The 13,849-nt window shown below is 37.4% G+C and overlaps 1 protein-coding gene and 1 long non-coding RNA gene across 9 annotated transcripts in view; one reads left to right on the top strand and one right to left on the bottom strand.

The window, feature by feature from the left end:
- Positions 1-5,104: 5,104 nt before the first annotated feature.
- Positions 5,105-7,581, bottom strand: LOC118613691. The gene is made up of 2 exons (XR_004955701.1): positions 7,169-7,581; positions 5,105-7,120 (listed from the first exon to the last, which is right to left on the bottom strand). It is a non-coding gene; the product is annotated as an uncharacterized LOC118613691 (long non-coding RNA).
- Positions 7,582-7,651: 70 nt separating this feature from the next.
- The window catches only part of BCL2L13 (BCL2 like 13), an 85,546-nt gene continuing 79,348 nt past the window's right edge, over positions 7,652-13,849 (top strand). For 3 of the 8 annotated variants that reach the window (XM_036236855.1, XM_016125640.2, XM_036236857.1), the window contains exon 1: positions 7,654-7,789. The gene's annotated coding sequence lies outside the window, so the exon portion shown is untranslated. Of the gene's footprint in view, positions 7,921-13,849 lie in introns of all 8 variants that reach the window. The other 5 variants (XM_016125609.2, XM_016125668.2, XM_016125692.2 and 2 more) reach the window with 3 other exon arrangements.

The raw sequence follows: 13,849 nt of genomic DNA, 5'->3' as shown, positions 1-13,849 counted from the left end.
TTATGACTCAGGATGGGAGGCGGGCTACAAGGGGGAAGGAATTTTGAGACCACTGGTCTTATAGGTCCTTCGTCTTGTGACCTTGGCGTTATCAGCACTGTTTTAGCATTCTTGAACACAGAGACTGGACATTGAGTCTATAAGTAGGAAGCAACACTTATTTTTTTGGTGGTGCGGGGGGGGGGGTATGATAATGACTTTTTATTTCCTAAGCTTATATTTTTATTTTTATTTTTTTTTACATTTTTTTAATTTCCCCCCTCTACCCTCCTGTCTGGTAATCACTAGTCATTGTCCACATCCATGAGTCTCTGTTTGTCCTGTTCATTTGTTGCTGGAAGCAACACTTATTAATGCCAGCACCTGCTCAGTGGATTCCTATCCAAAGGCTGAGCCCTGATTGGAACATAATAAGCAGTTTTATAGTCTTGTTATTCCTACACAGCTACAGAGATAAGGAAGGACAATTGGTTGGCAAGCCATGAATCAACAGATGTGAGCTGGAGAGTTCTTGAGGTGGGGGAGTCAGCAATAGGAAAAAACATGTTAGCTAGAGAGTCCTGGAGCAGGGAGAGGGCAGTTAGAAATGGACTTTGGCTGAGTTGGTCATTTCTGCAAGCCCTTTGGTTTGCATTTTTTAGATGCCTCCTTTCCTCTCTTAAACCCAATGCCCTTTTTCTGTTCCAGGATCCCATCCAGGATTCTACATTTCATTTAATTGTCATGTTTTCTAAGTTTCTTCTTGACTGCGGCAATTTCTCAACTTTTCTTTGTACTTGATGACCTTGCCAGTTTCTAGGGATACTGGTTAGGTTTGTAGTAGGATGCACTTCTTTTGGAATTTTTCTCATTACCGATGGGGAGTTATGAGTTTTGAATAAGATTACAGAGGTAATGTGCCATTTTCATTATGTGATATCAAGGGTTCATGCTGTCAACATTTTTGACTATTGATGTTGACCTTGATCACCCAGCTGAAGGAGTGTTTGTCAGGTTTCTCCACTGTAAAGTTACTCACTCCCACCTTTTTATATATTGTACTCTTTGGAAGTAAGCACTACGTGCAGCTCATACTTAAGATGTGAAGAGTTATGCACCGTCTCCATTAGGGTGGAGTATCTACAAAATCTATTTGGAACTTTTCTGAATGGATCGCTGCATTTTTTCAGCATCATTCCCGGGACCTACTTAGGGGGAATTATTTGGAAAATTAGGGCAGAAATTCTTCCAGACTTGTTTGCTTCCAAGCCCCAATATTTTTTTCCCCAACTATAAAGGCAAAGACTTTGGAAAACTTTATTTTTAGGGTAGACTACTAGTAGTAAAATTATGCATCAAAGGATTCACACATTCTTAATAGTACCTTTTTTTTTGAAGAAATTTCAAATATATTAAGTTGTAAGAATAGTACAATGAACTCCCTCACCTAGACATACCAATTATTAATTTTACTATATTTTCTTTTTCACTTTCCATGCTCAGATAATCCCTGACTTAACAATGGTTTGACCTAAGATATTTATTGTAAAATAATGCAAAAGCAAGATGCATTCAGTAGAAATCTACTTTGAATTTTGATCTGTTCCCAGGCCAGCGATATGCAATATGCAGTATGATACTTTCTTGTGATGTTGGGCAGTAGTAGAGAGCTACAGCCCTCCGTCATGAGATTAGAGGAGTAAATGAACAATACAGTGTACTGTATTGCATGCTTTTGGATATTGCTTTTTGTGGTTTTGCATTCCATGATGTCTACAAAATGCCCATTTGTGTCTTTAGTCTCTGGTGAGAAGACGGCACTTACTCTTGAGATAAAACTCAACTACTCAACTATAGGCATGTCTAAGATAGGCTAGACTAAGCTATGATGTTTGGTAAGTTAGATTGTATAAATGCATTTTCAACTCACAATATTTTCAACTTAGGTTTATCAGGATATAATCCATCATTAAGTCGAGGAGCATCTGTGTGTGTGTGTGTGTGTATAATTCATGACTAAATAGTTCAGCATGTGTTTCATAAGAACAGTTGTGAACATTGATCAAATTCAGGAAATTTAACAATCTCATTCTCAAATTTTGCCATACGTCCCACAATATCCCTTGTAGCAATTTGTTTTGATCCAAGATTCAATCTAAGGTTGTATTAATTATCATATCTTTTTAATCTCCTTTAAAATCGAATAGTTAGCACCTCAGATTTTGTCTTTTCCTGAGAGTGACATTTTTGAAGAGCACCAGAAATTTGAAGAAGCAATTGTAGAAAATCCCTCAATTTGTTTTTGTTTGATGGTTTCCTCATTAGATTAAGGTTATGCATTACAGAAATTACAGAAGTGCTATACGTGTGATATTGTGTCCTCAGTGCATCACACCAGAAAGCACATGTCAGTTTGTCCTTTTAATGGCAATGGTACATATTTTAAACAAAAAAAAAACTTTTTCAACACCTATGGCATCTGGTATTCTTAGGCGGTCTATCCAAGTACTAACCAGGCCCGAGCCTGCTTAGCTTCTGAGATCAGATGAGATCGGGCATATTCAGGGTGGCATAGCTATAGACAGTGGTACATATTTTTAAGACTACCAAATTGTTTTCCAGCTGTACTAGTATATTGTTCTTCGTAGTGTATGGGTGCACATATTTGAGAAAAATGTTAACGTTTCATAAGAGAAGGATTCAGCCACTAATAGGACAGCAGAAATCTACATAATTGACCTTATCTTGATCAGTATTCTAATGAACTGAGCTAAACCAGATGATAGGCTTGTTTCTCTTATCTATTTAGGTTTTGCATTAATGTCATTCTTCACCATCCCAGAAACAGATTTTCAGCATTATGCCTCCCTATAGAATCCCTAGGTCAAGATGAGGTAATATTCACTCATTTGGATTACAATCCCTCCTCCCATTTATTTTTACAATTTTCTGTAAAATAATGGTTTGGGGAATGGGAGTAGCAATCTAATGCCATATATCTAATTATTTATGAAATTAATGTTTGGAACAGATGTTACACTGTCAGTTCATGATGCTTTTGTTTTTTAGGAGTGTGCTGATTTTTGTGATTAATTTTGAGATATTAAAAAATATAGAAACATACTAAAAATGAAAAATAAGGAGTCCTATGGAAAGTAATCTCACATGGTGATCGGTTCATAAATTCCTAACTAGGCAGGTCATGGTGGGTAGTCAGTCCCAGGCATATGACTTCTTTAATAAATGCTTATCTTTTCCTCAAGCAAGCCCCTGTCCATTGTTTCTGTGCATTTCAGTTAATAAACCTTTGAAATCAAATGTAACCACCCTCAAGCAAATAATCTTGTTAACCTTTCTGTAATCAAACCCCACCGAGCTTTTGCCCACCATCATGTAATCTTCCTTCCATTACCTCCTTAATTGCAAATATATAAAAGAAGCTGCCAAACTAATTCTCTGGAGCATCTGAGACTTTGCTTCCCAGCATGTCAGTTTGGCTCAAATAAACTTATACAAATTCTCTGCAGGTTTAGATATTTCTTATGTTGACAGTAGAAAGAATAATTAAAACATTCATGTAATTATGTACCACCACTCCGAATTGACAATTAACATTTGTTACATTCACCTTAAGACTTAATTTTTAAAATAAATAGTGTTACAGATATAGTTAATATCTCCTTTTGTGCAGCTTTCCCTTCCCTATGTTAATGCTCTTTACAACTAGTTTCTACAGTATTTTGCTGATTCACTAAGGAACGGGCCAGATCCTATCTGATAAGAATGTGGTAAGCTTCACAGAGACTGTCTCTGGGGTGAAAAAGTTATTGTTAGTACATGCAAAGATTAACTAATTAGTAGTTTTCCAAATCTAATTTCCTCCTGTAATAATTTAGGTCTTGTGGAAAAGCTTTATTATAAGTTTTTTAGGTGAATTGCAAAATCCCCCTCCTAAATAAACCTATTTAGTATGGCTTCACCAAAGTCACTGACCTAAATTCCTGTCAGAGTAGTCATAAAGAGATAGTTTGCTAGCTTTTTGTCTTACCTGTTCCCAAGCTGAGGCTTCAACCTATGGCTTAATTAGAAATTGAGTCAACAGAATAGATAAACTAACTCTTGAGTTTGCTTGCTGGGGAGGACACAGAGAGTGGAGGTAAATGTAAATCATCTTTGTCTTTGAATGTTAGAGAATTAATTTAATTTAAATTTTTCGTTTTTCCCCCCAGCTTTATTAAAATATAATAGACAATTAGTTGCTCATATTTACATTATACAATTCAATTACTTTTTTTTTCAATTATAGTTGGTGTACAATATTAGTGTCAGGTGTACAGCATACTGATTAGAGGTCTATATAACTCACCAAGTGATCACCCCACTAAATCTACTACCCCTATTCTCCCTTACATATTTACTACATTATTAACTACATTATTATCTACTTTACTTCTTAAGGAACACCCGATCCACTGAGGACACAGCTGGATGTGGCTTGGTTGGGGCTGTGAGTTGGGGAAGGTGGAGTTTCAGGGACTCCTCTGGGCAGAGTGACCTCTGTTATTAGCTATGGTGGCGCTAGGTCCAAACACTGGGAGCGGCGAGGGCTCAACAGAGGAACAATGGATACTGCCTGCACTTCTGCCCAGGAGAGAGCCTCGCCTCCAGCCTTTTCTCTGACAACTGAGTGTCCCTCCGTGCTGGTGCTCAGAACGAGCAGGTCCATCACCATCGAAGTGTGCTCACAGACACGGCCACTTTAAGAGGCGTCTGCCACTGCTTAGCCTCTTTCCCACACAACCGCTTGGGACAGCCTCACGTCTTCACCTCCTCCTACCTTCTACTGTTGTTCGTAGATTAATTATTTCTCTTCCTCCCTAGTTGTAGTGCTTCTTTTCATTTAGATCCCAGGCAACTTTGATGGCTGTTTGCTCTGTATCCTGTCACAACTTTGATTTGGTTGCAAGAGGGATGAATAAAGCCTCTGTCATCCAAGTCATTTTTTCCCATCTCCAAGGAATTAATTTTAAAGAGAAAAAAATAAATGGTAGCAGAAAGTAGTGAAACTCTAACTTAGGTGCCTGCATTTTCTGCCACTTTCCAACCAATTTTCCTCATAGCAGAGTGAAATCCTAGATGTCATCTAGTCACTCAATTTATAAACCTCTAGTGGCTTTTATTTGCTTGTGAATACCTTACACTATGGTCTGTGTGAGCACTGCCTAACCTGGTCCTGCCTACTTGTCTGATCTCATTACTCCTCTTCCCTTACTCTCTACCTCAAAGCTTTCCTGGTTTCTTTTCACTTCCAGGAAAACACCAAGCATTTCACCTGAAAAGTTCTTTTCTTCTAGTTACCCCTTAGCTTGTTTTTCATTCTTTAAGTCTCAACTTAAAAATCCCCCACCCCCTCTCTTCCAAAAAAATCTCCTTGGAGAGAGCTTTTCATAAATACCCCTTCAACTTATTTCCAATGAAAATTTCGGCTTCTCAACAGGAACCATGTCGGACCTACTCATTGTTTTCACCAGCATCCAGCATACTGCCTGGTACATAGTAGGAGTTCAATAAATAACTGATGAATGAGAATGAATAAAGTGAGTAGAGACTGGAGTTTAGAATTTCTAATCACACCTGGCTAAGCTAGAACTTTTTATCACTTGTAAGATCTGTAAAAACAAACAAAAAAATCCCAACACCAAACCCATACACTGCTGATTAAATTCAAATAATTTCTGTAAAAGACTATATTATTTCACACCATTTGTTGAAAAGATTATCCCTTTCCCCATTGAATTTCCTTGACACCTCTGTCACAATCAGTTGACCATTGTGGACTTTCTATTCTGTTCCACAGCCCTATATGCTATCCTTCTGTTCTACATTCAATAAACAAAATAAAAAAGGGAACAAAAGCAAAGCCTGAAACTGAAAGCAATCTGAAAGAAATGAAAGTAACCATTTATCAAATTGGTAACATAACTACACAGAATTATTTCATATGACTTTTTTGGGAAAAATTTACGTATAATGAACAGCATAGACCTAAAAAATTACAATTAGATGAGTTCTAATACCTGTGTGATCACCATTACCCTAGAAAAAATGTTTTTATCCTGTCAATCTCATATCCTCCGTTCTCAGGCAACGGTGTGCTGATTTCTATAACCATGGATTAATTTTGCCTGTTCCTAAAATTTATATGAATGGATTCATACAGCATGTGTTGTTTTGTGTCTGGCTTCTTTCTTTCAACACAATGTTTTTGAGATTTATTTGTATTGCCACATATACCGATGGTTCATTTTTGTTTTATGCTATGTAATTGCCATTGTATGAATATACTTCGAAAAGCCAATGCTATTAAAAATAAGACTAGGAGACTAATAAAAGACGTGACAACCAAATGCAATGCATGATCCTGTTCCACCCCTCCCCCCCCAAAAAAAAAAACTATAAAAGCCATTACTTGGACAGTCGTGAAAATTTAAATATAGACTGGTTATTATGTACTATTAGGGAATTATTGATCATTTTCTTAGCTCACTAGTCCTATTCTTGGCAAATCTCTATTAATGCCACCACTGTCATCTCTGTCACTCAGGCTTAAAGCCTCTTACAACACTAGCTCCAACCTTCTTTTTGATTCCCATATACTCCTATCAGTTCAGGTTCTTTTTTTCATAGCTTTATTGAGTTATTACACAGACACCATACAATTTACCTATTTAAAGTGTACAATTAAATGGTTTGTAATATACTCATAGAGCTGTGCAGCCATCACCCCAAAGAGAAACCCTGTACCCACTAACAGTCACTCCTCATCAGGCTTTTATCACTCCTGATCTGGCTCCTCAAAACAGCCCTTTAACTCATCTTCAACACTTTGCTTCTTCCAATTTACCTCATATATACCACTGGCAATTTGATTTCTCTAAAGCATGGTTTAGATATTATACCTTCTTGACTAGATACCTTTAGTGACTCCAATAAAGGACGCTTGGGTTCAAGTAAATTAAGTATCCATGAATACACATTCTGTTCCAGGCCCAGGGCTGAGTGCTGTGAACGAAATGGGTTACAACCGAAAATTCCCTTTTCTCCATATGGCCTCCACTTAGAATGACCTCTATATTCCCACCTCACTCCATCCAGGATCCTCCACTTAGAATGACCTCTATATTCCCACCTCACTCCATCCATCCAAAATCTTTTCCAACTTTCAAGGCCCATCTTCCCTGACAAGTGGCTGCCAACTCCGAAGCTTTCCGCAGCTCTCCTGACTCTCTTGACAATTCTCTAACACGCTTACTTGCACACACACTTGAAGCTCAATACTTGTTTGCTTAATATATGTTCTGACAGAAGATGTTCAGTGGATGCAGCAATGCTCTTAGTCGCAGGAATCGCCAGCTTCTCTTACTGCACATTAGTAGCCCGCCTCCCCTCCCTCCAGCCGTCAATGACCTCCACCAACCCCAGGAATCATAGATTTGAGCGACTCCTGGAAAGAGAGGACTTTTCCGGGTCACGTCTGCGCGAAGAGACCTCCAAGACTCTATGGTCCATACTTCCGCTCGGGAAAACAGTGCCGCCCCTTCTGTAGCTCCTTGATGCCCCCAGCCCGCCCCTACGCCGGCGGTGACGGAAGCACGCCGGGGGTGACCTCACCCTCCAACATGGCGGCGGCGGTAGATTAGGGCTGCGGGTCGAAGCAGCCACTACCGCTGGGAGACCCTGTCAGAACAACTGCTGCCGCCGCCGCCGCCGCCGCCTCTTTCATCTCTTCTAGGGCAGGGGCCGGGGCCAGGTGAGGGAAGTGGGGTTCTGGTCCTTACCCAGGCAGATCTGGTCCTTACCCAGCTTCTCAGGCGGTTTTCACGGGTAGGAAGGTGCCCAGAGACTGCTGAACCCCCGGCTCTTCAGTGGTTCCGACGACGCGTGAGTGTCAGTGAGTGTGTGACTGTTATGAGTGAGAGTGCGTGTGTACCGGCGCTTCTTCGGCCGAGGGTTTTCGAAACTTAAAGGGCCCATTTCTTTGTAACAGGATTTATCCAGCGAGGTCCTACCGCTGACCCTCGTGGAGCGCCGCTTTCAGTGCGGGCTGCCGGAGGCGGAGGAGCTCGGCCCTTGCTCTGCACGGTGGCTCTTCCCTACAGACACTTTCACACCGAAAATCCGGCTCCATTTTTAGAACCAGGCTGGGAAATGTGGCGTGCCTTTTGGTCGAGGAAAAGGTTTTCTCGAGATTATTTTAGAATGATTATAAATTAGTTCTGCCAGTCCCATTTGTTTCTCCTTACAGTGTTAGAGATTTTTTTATACTTTCTTCACTGCTCTTCTGACACCTATGATATTTTTTTCCCAGTAAAACCCTCCTTACCCCTGGCGGCAATACAGTTCACAGTATGTCGTTTCTTACTATAATTTTATCCTCTCACCATTCCAAGGAAACCCTAAGTTTCTTCATAACCAACTGCGAGGGAAAACTAGATCTTTTCAGCTGAGGCTTTAACGAGGGTTGAAAATCGGACGGATCTGACCAGTTATTCAGAGGCTCTTGACTACTAGCTTTATTTAGCTCTCAACCACTCCCCGCACAAGTTTGTGTTTATCCAAAATAGCTATCTCACTGTCTATTTAGAAGTTTAAACTGAACTGACAGTTGTCCCCCCTCCCTTTATGATATAAAGCAAAACAAACAAAAACTCTTTTTGCGAAATTGTCAGTACGTTTTCTCCTGGAGGCTTGGTGTAAACCAGAATGTTGATCTCTGCTCTGACTTGTGTGACCTTGGATGAGTTGCCACACCCTTCTAAAACCTTTTTTTTTAAATCTCGCAGAAATGTTTGTGAGCAGATATTTGTGTAGGTAGTGAACTGTTTATACCTAATATGCTTAGTTGGATAAATATTCATTGCTCATTTGCACTTGCAAATTGAAAATATTTAAACCATTATGAAATAGTCTTCGTTTGATGATAGGCCATCAAGGAGTTTGAAAATCCTTTTATTCTGATTGGTCAGGTACTGTTCTTAGTATTTTTTTTTAAATGACTCAATACTGGGGAGGACTGTATCCCAGTAGTTGAATTCAGTTGAAGGATATGTAAGGTTGAGTCCAACCAGTTTTGTAAAGATGTGCTCACTAGCACATCAGTTATCAGTATTTACTAAATATTGTATACACCAACCTTTTAGGACAAGCGATTTGCAACAATAATAATCACTGTTTTAAAAATATATTTCTTACAGATATTTTAGACATGCAAAACAGAAGTTTTAAACAATTACTAAGTACTACCATCCAGCTTTTTATAATTGTTTTTTCAAACATAATTTTGATTCATAGCTTTATTCCAAGTACATGGTCACCAACAGTTCTTAATGTATATTATAGAGTTGAAGGGAACAGGCTATTTTTTAACAGCTTTATTGAGATATAGTTAAGATATACTACTCACTAATTGCACAACTGAATTTGTTTTTAGTATGTACACGGAATGCACAACCATCACCACAATTTTCATTAAGTACCCATTACGAGTCATTCTAAGAAAGAAACCTGGTACCCATTAGGAGTCATTTTTTATTCTCACTCTCCCCCATCTCCCCTACCTGGGCAACCACCATTTTACTTGGTAGATTTGCTGATTCTGGATTTTTCATATAAATGGAATTATAGAATATGTGGACTTTGTGACTGGCTTCTTAGCATAATTTTTTCAGGGTTTAGCCATGTATATCATGTGTCTGAACTTTATTCCTTTTTATGGCCACATAATATTCCATTGTATGAATATACTGCATTTTTTAATTCATCAGTTGATGGTCAGTTATTTCCACTATTTGGCTGTTATATATAAATGCTGCTACAACTGTTCACATACAGGTTTTTGTGTAGACGTGTTTTCATTTCTCTGGCATTTACCTAGGGGTGTAGCAAAGTAAATTTTATATCTTCCTTTTTTACAAAAGTTATCTACACGTACATGGGAAGCGTGATTAACTCATCGTGAAAGTCAGACCATGTATGTCTGTAGGGAGAGAGTGAGTAAGGCATTCCTCTATAAGTAGATTATCTGGAAGTGCCAACTGCTGAGTGAAAACATTTTTGGGTGGCTCTTACCACAAGATTGAACTAGAGTGTTTGAATTAGGCATGTTTCATTTGGAAAGGGATAGCTTTCATCAGAATACTTAGGGTTTGCTGAGTTTTAAAAATGACACCTTGCTCAGTTGCATTTTTCAGCTGGATGGGGTGAATTTTAGCAATTTTTAAATTTTTATTAAGATTATTTAATTTTACTTCTTTTGGAGACAGTCTTAGGATCCTGTAGGAGCTCATAAAGCATGAATTTAAAAAGTTATTTAATTCATGTTAATTTGTGGAACTTAAAAAAAAATTCCCTACTCAAACCACCAGTGACTCTTGAAACTAGAGAGCTAATAACCAAAAAACTTTGTTAATGTTTAAAATTACAGGTTTTGATTTGTGACTGAGTTATCTGTGGATTTTAATTTTTCTCTATTAACTGTGATTATAGGTCATTTCTAGTCCGTCTTTCTGGAGTATTTAACAATCTTATTACATTACAGTTTTTTTTAGTGGACAGAAATAGTATAAAAGCAAAGATTTTCTTGAAATAATTTATTTAAAACATGTTAAATTATAATGTTTCTATTATGGTTCGATGAGGTAAAGGAATATAATATAGGTATGTTATTCTAAATTAGTATATCTGAGGTGGGTGCTGTAAATTTATTTTTAACAAGTATTTAAGGTGATTATGATCAGACAAGTTTGAGAAATAACTACAAAAAACTCATGTTGCAGCGTTTTTGCTTTTTATAAGAATTTAAAGTAAATTTAATAGTTGCTGCCTACCTTCTTGTTAGAGTTCATAAAATGTTCTTAATTCCTGTAGTTACCATAATACTATCTATCCTAGCATCTGGTTAAAAAAAAAGAGAAATCATTTATTGTAAGACTGTAGATATTACACTTGTTACTGAAGGATCATGTATGTTTTATTTGTGACTGGTTTTGGAGATGTCATCAAATGAATGTATAAACACAGAATTAAGTTACCTGAATCTTCCTCAGGCTGTTCATCTGGCTGACACCTACTTGTAACTTAATAGGGGAACAAACTGAAGGTGTAAAGTAGAGAAAGAAACATCTGGGTGACAAAATGTGTTTAATAGCTTGTTAGAATTGTGCAAAAGGTAGGAGTATTAATATTTAACATTCTTATATTTAATTCTTGATACTAAGAACACTTATACCTACTTTGAGTTCTAAAAGATTCTGCTAGATAAAACTTAAACAGTAAAAGCAACTAAGTTCTTTTCATCATTTAAAAAGAAGCTTGAGTTGTCTAAGATATGAAATGTACTCTTTTGTTGAGGCAATAGTCAGGTGAACCTGAGCCTTGTCCCCTGCTTCTGGGAAAGCTCTGGGTGGTGGTCTCAGACCGTATTTACTTTTCATCCAATATGTCTCTTTCCTTTTTTTGACCTGCCCCGTTCTCAAAATGGACAAATTTGCTTCTTTCAGTTCTCTGGGTGTCTGATATTTGGAAAACCACCTTGTTTTTTTTTTACCATTTCTTCCTGTTGTTAGTGTTAATGTTTTCACCACTGCATTCCTCTCACTCAGTACATTGCCTGGCATGCATAAAAATTTCTGCATAAGATTATGTATTGAATAAATGCAGTTAAAGGCTAAGAGCTCAGAAGTAAACAGGATATACCTAACCAAGTGGTTGCATTGTTAACTAGGTATTTAATCTTTGGCAAATGGTCTATTCTTGTTTCTCCATCAATAAAATTTGAGACTTTAACAGTTTCCTTCTGGCATTGAAGATTAATAGTGACAACACATGGAAAAGTGCTTCAGATAGAGGTCTCATGCAGATGTAATTTATGATATTTAAATTCAAGAGTGCATTGTGGAGTATGCTTAGTGACTACAGAATATTGCAAAGGAAGCTGATGCTCTGTCTTCCCAAAATACCCTTAAGAGAACATGTCCCTGTACCTTGGAGTTTATGTTTGGCATATTCTCAATGCCTCTGTCACAGATGGAATAGATATATAATAGTGTTTCTGAGGTCTCTCTATCCCACCACCTAAACACAGACCTGAATGAGCTGCTTTGTTGCTATACAACTGGAAGCTCAAGCTAAATTAAAACTTGGATATTTTATTCTGTTGGTCTGGTATGTTTCGGTCTGTTATGGTTATAAGTAGAATGCCACATACATTTAAAGCCTAAAAACCATAAACTAAAGTGATTGAAGTCTGTATTTTCTTCTCCCTTAGTGTGAATCATTGAGAAATGATGGCTGTAATATAATCATTTATCAGATATGTGGGTGTATGGGTATTAACATGTATACTAGAGTTGAGAACTTTGTTGTAAATAAGATGGTGAGTGTGGAAGATGGAAAATGATGAAATCTATGATTAAGATTGCATTTATGGTTAGGCAATTGGGATTTGTAGGAAGAGCACTAGGTTAAAAATCAAATTTGGAAACTCAGTGACCTATACTTTGACTAAGGAGTTTGGGTCAGAGAATGACTAAAAGTGTCTTTAGTGATAATGGATTTTTTTTGATAAATACAAGAAATTTGAATATAACAAATTCTAGAAGATCAATTTTTTTTTTATTTAAAGTATTACTTAAAACGAGTATTTTTTTATTTGTTACCAAAAAAATTCTGAGACTTTTTAAAGCTTAAAATTTGTTACTGATTTGCTCTGTTCTGCTCCTCTCTTTTGGAACTTTACCTCATAATTTACTCCTTGTCTATATTTATTTCTATTGCATTGGCTCCTTCTCCACTGAGTGTAAACATGCCTGTCTCTTTGTGTACAAAAAACAAAAATGATCTGTGAAACTCTATCTCCATTCATTTCTTCCATTCAAATCATGCTTTTTTTTTTTTTTTTTTTTTTCCCCGAAAGGATAGACTTAAAACACATTTTCTCTACTTCACTTCCCATTCACTTTTCAACTCCTTGCCTTCTGCAAGTCAAACAGAAAACTATCCTGTCAGGGATCATTACCCTGACATTTTTATTCTTTTCAATGTGTTACATATGCATATTTGTTTTGTTCACTATCTTTGTATTGGAGTGCTTCCCTTGACTCCATAAACACTCTTTTCTGGTTTTCTTCCAACCTTTCTGACTATTCCAATCCAGTCTTAGAGGTCTCCTCTGCCAGCTTCTCATCTTTTGGCCACCCCTAAGATGTCAGTTTTGCCCTGAATTCTTGTATTTCTTTTTCACATCAAACCGATATTTCTCAACATAATTTTTAAGCCATATCATTTTTTGATAAGTATTTCTCCAGTTCCTGTTCTAGTGTTGGGAGGATGGTGCATTATTCTTGTCTCTGAGCCCTTCAGTGAGAGTCATTGGTACTGATAAGATTGAATACTTACTGAACTTTATTTTCTATACTTTGTAATCTGAAAACTATAGGTTATGTTTCCTTTTCCAAGTATTAAACTATTTACTGAATACGCGTTTTGAAATATATTACCCCTTTTCCCTACTCTCTGAAATTTTGAAGCTCACTTCCCATCGGAAACCACTGCTCTCCAGTCACTCTGCTTAGGTAATTTTATTGACTTGCATTTGTGTAGAGTATAATTTTTTTTATCTCCAGTCCAGACTTCTTTCTCAGTTTAAGATTTGTATATTCAACTATTGTACATTTCCACCTGGACAACCCATGGGTATTCTAAAATTCAGTATGCCCCAAAGTGAACTTGTTATTCTTCTCCCCCAAACCACTCTTCCTATATTATCTGACTTGCGAAATAGGAATAATACAACTTCCCTGGATTACTCTCT

The sequence above is a fragment of the Rousettus aegyptiacus genome, unplaced genomic scaffold (genome assembly GCF_014176215.1).
Source record: "Rousettus aegyptiacus isolate mRouAeg1 unplaced genomic scaffold, mRouAeg1.p scaffold_m13_p_2, whole genome shotgun sequence".
NCBI classification, from domain to species: Eukaryota; Metazoa; Chordata; class Mammalia; order Chiroptera; family Pteropodidae; genus Rousettus; species Rousettus aegyptiacus.
This window is presented reverse-complemented; position numbering and strand designations above follow the sequence as displayed.